Genomic DNA, 14,131 nt, shown 5'->3' on the forward strand with positions numbered 1-14,131 from the left:
ATTATGTTGTTGAGGAATGTTTATTATGCTACGTATTTCTCACGATGAAATATTGAAGAAGTGTCGACGAATATGTATATGTATAATGAGGTAAGGAATAATGAGTAGTGTTTAGGGACTCTGATTTATGAAAAGGATGTTGGAAACCAAGAATCGTACTTTAAGAGTTATGACATGTGTGAATCATGTGTGAATGTATCACAATGCCACTGAACATTTTTTGGACACTGTTATATTCATAGCATTTTGTTTCTACAGATTTGCAACGCTAATTCTTGACCTGTGAAATATTTTTATGTGAGACTGTCACCGAAGCGGAAGCTGGTGTCGTAAATATTTCCGTAAGAAAGTTAACGGACCACCTACACATAATGCGTCGTGGGCACCCAGCTGTGTCAGACGCCTGGAGAAAAAGCCATTAGCGCGTGCCTTTCAGAGCACAGGAAAACACCTGGAGAACAAGCCATTAGGGTGTGCCTTTCATCGCTAATGCGACACCCTCGTTACTTGAAAACATATGATTACTCGCACTTTGTGCTAATTGCTGAAATGCTTATGAATTGATGGGAAATATTCGTACATCTGCACACCTGATTATGACAAGTGTCTTTCTATGAGCGTTGAGAGAATTTCTACTAACTTATGAAATGTCACATGACTACTGAATGATATTTTTATGCTTTGCTTTTCATAGTTGCTTATTTCATTTGATACCTGTTTTCCAGCTGTGTTGCAGCATTGCTTTTATAAAATAAAATGCATTTGCTAATGTGAACACTTTCTGTCAACAGATCTATTAAATAATTATTTTATGATCCACATTCTTTAAAAAAGGAGCACTTGGAAAGGAAAGAACAATAAGAAGGAACTAGTAACAGTAAAACATAATTTTCTTTTCAATTAGATGGTAATATTTTTTTTACAATAAGTTGTTGTGGTGCACCACTTTAATTACGTAGACATTAAGATGTCATTATACATTTCCCTTATCTGCATTGTTGTTTTTACTGTAATATTTTTTCTGCTTGAGCTATGTCATGTTTAGATATAAGTTGCTGTTTGCCAGGCATAGTGCTACTGAACTTTAATTTGTGTTACTCTGCTAAGCCAGATTTATTTTTTGTTGCTGCACATTGGCTCATATTAGTTGTAATTTTGCATTTTTTCTGTTAATTTAGATTTACTGTAGCTTGCTTTGCAATTTTCCAATTTTTTGGTCATTGCTGTTTGTGTTACTTATTTTGTGCTGCTGCATTGCCTCGTCCCTTAGTTTAGCATCTGAGCTCAGTAGATTTAAGTTAGCTTAAGAGGGGGTAGCCTCTAAGAGAATGAGTTGCGATGAATTGGAAGAAATGCATTGAGAATCTATACGAAAAACGTACAGAAAGCAGGTATAGGTAGGATTTTCTTGGAAATAAATGATGAGGTAAGATCATGGAAAATAAAAATGAGGTAAGAAATGTGTGAACATATAAATACAGAAAGCATGCTTAGATAGAATTTTTTTTGGTGGAAACAGAGGATGAAACAAGAGGAAAGATATATGAAGTTTTGGGTTGGACTGCAGTACCAAATGTTACACTGAAAACGAACCCTGTCCTTTCCTATTGGTGTTATCCCACTATGTGTTTGTGTACCCTTGAGTATTTGTTTTCTTCCTGTCTCTGTGTACTGTTTCATAGAATTTTTTTCTCTTCTAATACTAAGCTATATTCACTATGAGGAGGAATACTGTTATCCTCAAATATAAGTTGCATTAATAATATGTTATTTTCTTTGTAAAGTTGTTTACAATTCTGTTCTGTTTCAATGTTCATGTGTGAAATTAATGTTTCGAAAACTATTCTCATTATTTTATGTATGTACTTATGTCACTATTTTTGTAACACTGATGTATATGTTTCTTTCTATTCTTTTGTAAAGCCTGTACTACAAATGTTATCTGTATTATTATGTTTTAATGATGTATTTTGTACCTTTGTAATTGTATTCTTATGTTATAAAATTGTAATTGTCACCAGTTCATGTCATTATTAACTTGTAAGTTACATTTCACTGCACACGTTTCTGTTGGTCATAGTATATGGACAATATGTGAGAAGTAGGGACTGTTCGTGTTTGCACGTGTGTTAATAATTCTGCAAGGGACTGGATAACAGCATTGCTGGTTCTAAGGACAATTTCAAAAACTTTGTGAGTGCACAAGTGGTGGTTTATGGACTTGCTATATTCTCCGCAAGACTCTTCGAGGGTGATTGTGCACCTGCACAGTCGCAACAGATGGCTGCTGGCCATCTCTTCAAGGACTACAGTGGGTCTACATCTTTGATGATCCATCAATACCATTATTTCTACAAGGACTGCAGTGGGTCTGCACCTCTGGTGGCCCACCAATACCGTAATCTCTACCAGGACTACAGTGGGTCTGCTCTGTGATGACTTACCTACCAATACTCTTCAAAACTTCGAATGACTCTGCTGTGGGTTTGCTCCATTGTGGCCCATTACCTATCTGCATGTCGAGAGTCAGCACTGTCTTTCCGTTGGAAGGTCAACACTACTTCTTCAAGACTGCATGGAAATCCACTACTTCTATGTGCATTTTCTTTTACTGCTTGGACTTTGAGAAAAACTCTGCATTTTTACTGTGATGAACAATGTGGACTGTCTTTATGGACTGTGAGAAATTTTGATCTTTTGACCAACATAATATTAATAAGTGTGTGCATTTTATATCTTTGTTACTGTAATTGTGAAAAATTTTTGTCAAATCTGTATTGGCCAGTGCCCAACACCATTTGTAAAAATTTTTGTGGGGAGCATGGGGGCTATGTAAGTAGGCTGTTTATGTTTTCTCTATGTAAGTAGGCTGTTTATGTTTTCTCTATGTAAGTAGGCTGTTTATGTTTTCTCTATGTAAGTAGGCTGTTTAGGTTTTTTATTGGTAACGCCACCTCTGTATGACAATCACTGGCTGTGCTGTGTGCAGTCTGTGGCTGCTTTGCATTGTTGTAATACTCGCCATTGTAGTGTTAGGCAGCTGGCTGTGAACAGCGTGTAGCGTTGCGCAGTTGGAGGTGAGCCGCCAGCAGTGGTGGATGTGGGGAGAGAGATGGCGGAGGTTTGCAATTTGTCATGAACTGATATATATATTATGACTTGTGATGATATTAAGGTAAATACATTGTTTGTTCTCTATTAATATCTTTCATTTGCTAACTATCCCTATCAGTAGTTAGTGCCTTTAGTAGTTTGAATCTTTTATTTAGCTGGCAGTAGTGGCGCTTGCTGTATTGCAGTAGCTTGAGCAGCGAAGATTTTTGTGAGGTAAGTGATTTGTGAAAGGTATAGTTTAATGTTAGTCAGGGCCATTCTTTTGTAGAGAATTCTGAAAGTCAGATTGCGTTGCGCTAAAAATATTGTGTGTCAGGTTAAGGACAGTCGTGTATAATTGTTCAAAGGGGACGTTTCAACTTGAAGAACGTTATCTTTTCGTTGGTTTTTCACTCTTTCTCATTGTGACGTCCTCTTTGGCATTTCCCTCACGGAGATACGAATGGGAGACGATTCCGGAATGTTTTTCCAATGGAGAAATCATAATGACACTGTTCAATTACGGGCCACATGTCCTGTCGATACACATTATCTGCTCAGTGCTGATTCTTCCGCCATTTGTGGCCGTTTCCCACCCCAAGGGCAAGAGAGTTCCCTGGGTATCTGCCCGTTCCTTCGCCCTCTTTGATAAGGTCGTTGGTAGAACAGTGGTGACTTCTTATGCCGGAAGTCTTCGGCTAGCAGTGCCGCTTGTTATTCAGAATTTAGGCGGTGTCGGGGTTCGAGCATGGCAGGGACAATATTTTGATTAGTAGTCAAGAGTGCTACCCGTAGACCATGTGTGCAACTGTTCTTTATGTATATAGAAAGTAACAATGCTCTTATCACACTTCCCTGGGGCGCTCCTGACGATATCTTTGTTTCTCAGTCGAAGACAATGTCCTGGGTTTTGTTTCTTAAGAAGCCATCGAGTCCCTCACATGCCTGGAAACGTATTCCGTATGGTCATACCTTCGTTAACGGTCGGCAGCGTGGCGCTGTGTAAATTTTTTTATAGAAATCTAGGAATATCGAATCCGCGGGGTAAGCGGCCAGTGCGATCGTAACACGATTCCATATTTGTTTCCACATTTTCGGGCATATTTTCTAGACGTAATGATACTCTTGTAAGCTATTGCAGCAGATCATTTTCAGGACTATTTTCGGATTATAGCAAATATTTTCAACGGGTGTAAATTACTTAATTGAACTTAATTAAACGTCACTAAGTAATAGAACCACGAATGAAGTCTTCGCAAATAAAACAGTTTAAGAAGTCAAGCTCATCTGTTGTATTATGCAAGATACGTGGAATTAACTAAATTTTATTCCGATGAACGTCTTGCCGCTTTTCTCCACGAGCAGTGTGATGATTTTTCCCTATCGGACACCATATCAGCATTAGTGGTTTACAGATGACTATCAACCCGCCATGAATCAACAAGCAACTACATATGTAGGCCAAAAGACATTGTTTGAACAATGATATTGTAAAAAAGTATTACTCTACATATAAGTGATGTAACAAGAATAACATAATTCACTTACCTTACATTAGCCATAACGAGCGAAGATGCGCAGTGGTTCGCCGGCCGCGGTGACCGTGCGGTTCTAGGCGCTGCAGTCTGGAAACGCGGGATTGCAACGGTCGCAGGTTCGAATCCTGCCTCGGGCATGGGTGTGTGTGATGTCCTTAGGTTAGTTAGGTTTAAGTAGTTCCAAGTTCTAGGGGACTGATGACCTAAGATTTTAAGTCCCATAGTGCTCAGAGCCATTTGAACCAGTTTTTTGCGCAGTGGTTCGCACACTGGAGTCGCAGTCGAGAGGACGATGGTTCAGTCTCACGTCCGACCATCTAGATATATGTTTTCCGTGATTTCCCTAAGTCGATAAGGCAAATGCCGGGATGGTTCAATGGGCACATCCGATTTATTCCTCAGTCCTTCCCCAACCCGAGCATCAATCAGCAAAATCTCTTACGACATCGTTGTCGAACTTTAATGTCTAATTTCCTTTCCTTAGATCAGACGACTGAAAATGAGAAAAGTTTTTACTAATAAATAACGTAACAAAATTCCCCTGTCACAGTCACTCACAACGATTATGGTATACTTTAGTATAGCTTTGACCTCTTCTTGGCAGATATCAGTCCCGTTCAGGACCAAAAACTAGCAGTGACCACTTTTCCACACCTTCCCCTACAAGTTGGCGTTTCAATCTGCCGTGAAAATTAAGGGACATGTAAATGACAATGAGAGAACTCGAAAAGTTGTGTACCATTGATCACACAATTCTTTACTTTACGCAGCTATCACTACTTTCTTGCAGTTTACAAAAGAAGATCCAGAAGAGCAGAACCGAAGTAATTCAGGCGTCAATTGGTCATATCAGAAAGAATCATGTTACGGATTCGGTTAAATAAAGAATATCGTTCGCAATATTCACAACCGGTATCGGTACGGAAGCTTGCATAGGAGGGTCGTAACGTCTGAAGCAAACTAATTCCACTAAACGCGGCCGGAATAATTATTTGACGAATGTTGTCTAGCGGATGCGACGTACGTCTCCTGGTACGTACCCACCATATATTGTCAAATGGTTCAAATGGCTCTGAGCACTATGGGACTTAACATCTGAGGTTACCAGTCCCCTAGATCTTAGAACTACTTAAACCTAACTAAGCTAAGGACATCACACACATCCATGCCCGAGGCAGGATTCGAACCTGCGACCGTAGCGGTCGCGCGGCTCCAATCTGAAGTGCCATATATTGTCAACATGATACAAAACAGTAAGGCTTCCGCGTGGCTGCATTCTACGACATTTGCGTTTGAATACTTGTTTGTCCCAGGGATGATATTTTAAATGACTGCCTAAACCACTATTTATTCCAAAATGTGGATCAGGAATTTTGGTTTCAGTTATATCTATTATTTCTCCACATTACATTTCCGTACACCTGAAATAGTGACCCTGTAAGAAACAAAAACACGGATCCAGACGCGACAGAAAGCGGAAAAATAGCACTGATACGATAGTTTGTTATTTTATCACCACAGTAATGTCCGCCCCAGTAGCTGAGTGGTCAGCGTGACGGATTGCCGTCCTCTGGGCCCGGGTTCGATTCCCGGCTGGGTCGGAGATTTTCTCCGCTCAGGGACTGGGTGTTGTGTTGTGTTCATCATCATTTCATCCCCATCCGGCGTGCAGGTCGCCCAATGTGGCGCCGAATGTAATAAGACCTGCGATATGGCGGCCGGACCTGCCCCGCGAGGGGCCTCCCGGCCAATGACGCCAAACGCTCATTTCCATTTCATTACCACAGTAATGTTGCTGGGAACTATCATATACAAATCAAGGGAGCTACAGTTTTGTTGTGACATTTTTATGTAGCACACAACTAAACAGAAGAGAACATTACCTGAGTGAATGGTTTTGAACCATATAAATGAGCTAGCTTGTATCGTCGTACGCTAAGAGACTGTTCATGAATGATGTTTTTGTTTATAGGAAAGCCGTAATACAAAAAAAATTATAGAAGAAATTAACACCGTCCGATGAGGCCTTGAAGGCCCAATGGCACCGACCGACCGTCATGACATCCTGAACCCTTAGTCGTCATCCTTCCGTTGTCAGTTTTCATGACTGGTGCCGCTACTTCTCAGACAAACAGCACGTCAATTGGCCTCGCAAGGGCTGAGTGGACCTCGCTTGCCAACACAACTTCGAAGACCCTGACTGTGACCTATCCCACTGGTGAACTTCGATGATCTGACGACACTTGGTGTAGGTATCGGCAGTTTGTCTTTAAGTATTGCTCTTAGACAGAAATAAAAGTAATCTGTACATATAATGCCGGCCGCAGTGGTCTAGCGGTTCTAGGCGCTCAGTCCGGAACGGCGGGACTGCTACGGTCGCAGGTTCGAATCCTGCCTCGGTCATGGATGTTTGTGATGTTCTTAGGTTAGTTAGGTTTAAGTAGTTCTAAGTTCTAGGGGACTGATGACCACAGATGTTAAGTCCCATAGTGCTCAGAGCCATTTGAACCATTTTTTTCTGTACATATAATATACGTATAGAAAAGGACGCCGATACTGCCTAACACATGCAGGCATAAAAGAAACAAACGTGGAATTGGGGGCAGATCCAGGAATTTTTCCTCTTACAATATTACGCGAAAGGTTCAATGAAGCTTAGGACGCTGATGATGATGATGATGACATTGATGATGAAGATGTTGATGCTACAACATTCAAACATTTGGTCCAAAAGCTCGCTGTCACGGTAGTATCCTCCATTCGGTCAATTAATGAAGGCGTTATCAGCGGACTATAGATTAATACCTGATTAATATGCCACTGTTAAATGTGCTTAAAATGAACAAACTTTCTTGGTACTGTTTTATGAACTACGCGAAAACAAATGCCGAACTCGACAGATAATGAGACCTGATAAGAACTCCCTTTTTAATGTTCCGTACCCTAATGGGTAAAAACGGAACCATTATATGGCCACTTTGTTGCCTGTTTGTTAGACAGTTAAGACGCCCTTTTCTCAGAAAAGTGTGGGGGTATCAAGTTGAAACTCATTTCACATACTAAGGTCTGCGGTGTCTTGGCAGTGTGGAAAATTTCAGCTTCTAAGTCAATGCAGTGAAACGATACTACCGTTTATTTCACATATCTTGATAGTTGTAAAACTCACTCACCAAAACATATAGGGCACTTCCTGATGACCTAGAATCATAATGGCAAGAAGCAAGATTACATAGTAGAAGTAAAGGAAAAAATTTGTAACTGTTTATCTGTAATTATCACATTTTTTCCGCCATTTGTTGTCCGTCTATCTGCGATTGCGTCAAAACTCTCTTTTTCTCAGGAACGGGAAGAGGTATCAATTTGAAACTTTGTCAAGCTCTGAGATCTACTGTCCCTTACGTGTAAAATATTTAAATTTGTAATTCAACGCAATAAAAAAACAGGGCCATTTATGTCACATATTTTGACACACACAAACCCAATTATCAGAATCCATAGACGAAGTGTCTGTATACGTTTCGGCCTTGCTGCTTAGGAGTAAAGCGTGTGTCTGAAAACCGTGATGTTGTGGGGCGAATTTCTGATGCCAACTGATTTTTCAGCCTTCGTTTTAATCTGACGTTCATTTCCAATGATGTGAGCAGTCCACGTCAAGCTTCAGGTTCCTTTTCTCCGGTTGGGTAAATTGGGTGGGTTATGGACAGGTAAGACGTCGAAGTGCTGTCTCATGGAAAGGCTTGTAGCAGACCACTGAGCCAAACGAAACCACTTTTTCATTTTTTCCCTTCCATATGTGATGATTTTCGATGGCGTTGTTCGAATAAATTATCCGGAAAAAGATATCTTCGTTTCAGACAGTCCATAAGTCACCAGGAAAGCTACTGTGTTCTTATGTATCTCATTTGGTACTATTTTATGGAGTCTATTTTTGATTGCAGCAGCCTGTAATTTGCACCGCATTTTTTTCTCTTTTTAAACTTTTCTAGTGAGCTGCATGCGGCAGGATATCCTCTGGAGTTTTAATAAAATATGGCTGTCACGGATGACTGATTAAATATATCTTGCAAGCTACTTTGAGTTGCAGTTGGCTTAAATGTTAACTGCTAATATTTGACGACTGATCGCAGCAACCATCTATAAAAGAACGCGAGTTATTTATTGGAACGGAACCAACAACGAAGGCACGCGTCCGTACCTAGAAGGCAGTTGCCGTGCAATTGGATTATCGGCGTTGCTTTATAGCGATCGGTTTATTGCCGAATGGCTCGATGCGAGGTACATAAGTTGCAATAACGGCATTAGCGTAATTACAGCACCGGACCCAGATATACGGAGGGTAGGTCGTACGGTCCGGGCGCCGTAACTTGAAATCGGTTATCCTGTTCAGATCGCACTGTTCTCCCTTAAACTATTAATCAGGGCATTAATCGCCTCTATTTTCTACTGTATATTTGTGGACTGAATAATAAATTGATACTCCCATTGCAGGTACGTTGTTATGGATACCACATTACACAGTTTCATTAGGCATGGATGTTTGAGACTTGTTTCCATCAATATACCGTACCCTTAATGTTACGTGATAATATTATACTTTCCTTGTCACAGGATTACGGCATAAAGTACGTAATGTATTAAGACATCACATTAGCCTTTTACTTAAATATTACACAACGAGAGGTCTGGGAATATTGTCAAACAAGATACGGTGTAACGTAACCGAGACACGATACTCCAAATATATGCAGAAGAAGAAAATTCGTGTTTACAACGTACCACAGTGTTTATGGGAAGTCGAGACTAACAATTGTAAGTAGGCTGTTTATGTTTTCTGTATGTAAGTAGGCTGTTTATGTTTTCTCTATGTAAGTAGGCTGTTTATGTTTTCTTATTGGCAACGTTACGTAGCGCTCAATATGAAAATCACTGGCTGTGCTGTGTGCAGTCTGTGGCTAGTTTGCATTGTTGTCTGCCATTGTAGTGTTGGGCAGCGGCAGCTGGCTGTGAACAGCGCGTAACGTTGCGCAGTTGGAGGTGAGCCGCCAGCAGTGGTGGATGTGGGGAGAGAGATGGCGGAGTTTTGTAATTTTTCATGAACTGGTATATTTATATATGATGATATCAAGGTAAATACATTGTTTGTTCTCTATTAATATCTTTCATTTGCTAACTATCCCTATCAGTAGTTAGTGCCTTCAGTAGTTTGAATCTTTTATTTAGCTGGCAGTAGTGGCGCTCGCTGTATTGCAGTAGCTTGAGCAGCGAAGATTTTGTGAGGTAAGTGATTTGTAAAAGGTATAGTTTAATGCTAGTCAGGGCCATTCTTTTGTAGGGAATTTTGAAAGTCAGATTGCGTTGCGCTAAAAATATTGTGTGTCAGGTTAAGCACAGTCTTGTACAATTGTTCTAAGTGGACGTTTCATATGTATAAATAGTTCTAAGGGGACGTTTCATATGTCGACCCTTAGCCTAGGATACCTCACTGGAATCTTCTGATTTTTTCTTGTAGTTTGTGTATTTAGTGTAGCTTTTGTTTATTGCTAGCGCGTAATTGTAGAGAAAATCTCCTTTGTAGTTGCAGTCTTTCATTGTTGTACTGTAAAACAGTTGTGGCATGCATGTAGATTTGCACCAAGTATTTCGCAGCTGCAATTAACTAGATATTATTTTCAGTGCTATATTAATGTGTTCTCTTATTTTTGCTATTCAAATTGTGATTTTCTGTGTTATCGTGTGAAATATTGTGACAATAATGGCGTGTGAAAAACGTAATACTAGGCTCCAAAGTAAATTGAGAAATGGCAGTGAAAATGAAAGCAGTGTGTTAGCGCCACCGAGTAATGAATTAACTGATGTTCAAAGTAGTAATTTGGTAATTGTGCATAGGGAAATGGAGCGGGCGGCAAACAATGGCGTGGACAGTGAAACAATTAGTGAAGAGGGAAGCATTATCGATCGATCGGTCGGCAACAGCTCGCCTCAGGAATCCGAAATGACAGGACACAATTTCGCAAATACTGTAGATTCAGGTTTTGGGTCCCCACCTTTTTCTCAAATGAGTCAAGACACATTTTCTGCTTGTCAAAATGTGAATGTTGCCGGTGAAAATGCACTGCCAAAAAGCATAGAGAAACAGATTCCAGACACTAATACATTACTATTGCAATTAATGCAACAAATGGAACAAAATCAGAGACAGATGGGACAAAATCTTCAGAAGTTAGACACAATGGAACAAAATCTTAAAAAGTTAGACACAATGGAACAACACCAGAGACAAACACAGCAACAGCTTCAAAAGTTAGACTCATTGGAACAAACTCTTGAACAAACGCGTGAAGATTTAACTACTGAGTTACATAACATTGAATCGAAATGTCAAAAAGTCTGTAATGACGTAAAAACACAAATTTGTGAGCATTTTCAACCTATTTTTTCGCGGCATGAAAATGCATTACAGAATCACGAAGCAGCCGTAAAAGAGCTGCAAACCATTGTTCATGAAAATCATGAGACCTTGTGGGCTAAATTTGACTCAGTTGCATCTACCGATTCGGTTACGCAACTTGCAAAAGCTCAGGAAAACTTAAAGGACAAAGTAGATACTCTGAAACTTGGTTCAGAAAAACACGCTGAGGAAATAAGTACACTATCGGAGAAAGTAGCCGAACTTTCGGATCAATTCACTAACTTATCTACAAAGGTAGATGATGATCTGAATGACACAAGACCCGTAGCCTTCACTGACACAGAAGAGTATGAACAAATAAGAAAATTCAAACAAAATCAGAATCAAATTAATACACAACACCAAAGAGAAATCCGGGAAGTACAAGATCAGCTGACACAGGTAATACAAGAATTACGTATTTCAGAGGACACTCGCGCTCCAACACGGGAAGAGGGACTTAGAAACACGGAAAAGCTGCAAAATAATAACACAGGGCATTTCGGAAGTAATGAAAGAAATTGGGAATGTGCACCGAATTTTGAGATGGAACGGCCGACACGACCTAACAATGATCGATATGCGACTCGCCGACATGATGATTTTGACTATAAGCTGTTCATTACTACACGTAAATTCAAAACATTTAAGAATTCTGGCAACGACATTCATCCACAAGCATGGCTCCATCAATTCTCTCATTGTTTTCCTCCCAACTGGTCATTGGAGCACAAATTGGAATTTATGTGTGGCTACTTAGAGAATGAACCAGCTGTAAGAATGCGATCGGTCATTCACGATTGCCACAGTGAAGGAGAATTTTACCATGCCTTCCTCTCAGCATATTGGTCTCAAGCCACACAAGACCGCGTAAAACATGGCATCATAATGATGAAACATTTCGAACAATCTGAATTTTCCAGTCTTGTGAAATATTTTGAAGACATGTTGCACAAGAATCAGTACCTGTCAAACCCATACAGCCCCTCAGAACTCATCCGCATTTGCTTAATCAAATTACCTGAACATTTACGACACATTATTTTGGCAGGGCGTTGCAAAGACGACATTGAAGCATTTCAGGGACTGTTACAAGAATTAGAAATTGACACTGACAATCGCGGAACGCGAAACCAGGAACACAACAATTACAGGTCACATCCGTCGCAATTCCGCGATGAAAGAAGTAATAACTTGACACGACAAGGCTATTCTCACAACACAAATCGTGACCAAACCAGACACCACCCGTATGACAACCGTTGGCAGAGTAGTAATAACTACAGGGAAAGATCACCTCTCCGTGGTAATGACTATCACAGAGACAATAAGAGAAACAGACAATATGGGAACCAAAATAAATACTATCAAGGGAGACAGAATAACTTTAGACGCAACGGACCAGCGCGCAGTTACGATTCAGGGAGAAATTCTCCACCATGTGACCGACAAGAAAGAAACTATGGAATCTACCGACGTGACGACAGACGATATGATCGTAACGACAGACCTGAATTGCATCAGAACTGGCGGGATTCAAACAGAGCAGGGCCCTCTCGTCACGGTGAATTTGTAGAAGTTAGGTCTCCAAATCCCAATAACGACGCGCGCCAACAAAGAGACAATAGGCAATGACTCACACCACTGGCAGCCACAAAACGTTCTTATGACACTAACGACGCAGCTGCCGTAGCTAGTAATTACGTAAAAATGGAAGACATTAGGGACATCTTACTCCAGGAACACGACGTAAAACATAACAACATTGCATATCCTGTGATTCACATTACTGTAAATGACGTAAAATTTACGGCAGTACTTGACTCTGGCAGTCCCATTTCAGTAATCAGTGAAACAGCCTTTAGCAAATGCAACAAATCGAACGATTGCCCCACACTTCCGTTACGTAAGATTAAATTACAAGGTGCAATCTTTGGAAAAAGTGTAGATGTACGCCAACAAACCAACCTAGAATTCTTTTGTCAAAGCCACAGCTTCTCTACGAACTTCCTTATTGTTCCATTATTGTCGACGGAAATTATACTGGGAGTAGGCTTTTTGAATGAATACAAAGCAATCTTAAACTTTCACGATGCTGAAATAACTTTTGAAAAAGAAGGTAAGTCAATAGCTTTGAAATTTGAAGATTGGCTCTCAAACCATGATGAGGAAATTAATCGGCTTTACGTTCTGTTAGACAACAGTTCGGAATTTTCTACGGAACTAGACACTAACAATCACTCTGCAAGTACTGACAGGGATGATATCGACGGCGCATTTGACACTAATAAGTTAATTCAGAATAAAATTCAAACAATTGAGAATTGTAATGACACTGATAGGCAGGACCTTTTTGAGATTTTACAGGCACATTCCACAGTTTTTACTCATAAAACAGGAACAATCAAGGGATTTCAATACCAATTTCGTGTTCGTGAGCATACTAAATTTTGTGTTAGACCATATGTAATTCCAGCACATTATAGGGACCGTGTTAGAACAGAAATACAATCTATGCTCGATGAGGGCATTATTGAGCCTGCAGTAAGCTCATACAACAATCCATTACATGTTGTGGAGAAGAAAAATGGATCGATCAGGCTTGTCTTAGATTCGAGACAAATCAATACTATCATTATTCCTGAAACAGACAGGCCGCAGACGATGGAAGAACTTCTTCAAAATTTTAATGGTGTAAAAGTGTTGTCTTCCATTGATCTCAGATCCAGCTTTTATCAGATCGAACTTCATCCAGAATGTAGAAAATACACAGCTTTCCTTTGTTTCGGCGTTTGTTATCAGTTTCGGAAACTTCCTTTTGGTTTGAACATTTCTTCGGCAGCATTCATTCGTGGGTTAAATTCCATATTACCTGAGTTCTTAAAACGTCACATCACCTTGTATGTGGACGATATTCTGATAGCAGAAGCTTCATGGGAACAACATAATCGCATCCTCAACAGTTTGTTACGTATTTTTGCAGAATCTGGAATTACAGTTAACTTGGAAAAGTCTGAATTCGGTAGGACAAAGGTGAAGTTTTTGGGACATA

This window comes from Schistocerca americana, chromosome 7, assembly GCF_021461395.2.
Source record: "Schistocerca americana isolate TAMUIC-IGC-003095 chromosome 7, iqSchAmer2.1, whole genome shotgun sequence".
NCBI classification, from domain to species: domain Eukaryota; kingdom Metazoa; phylum Arthropoda; class Insecta; order Orthoptera; family Acrididae; genus Schistocerca; species Schistocerca americana.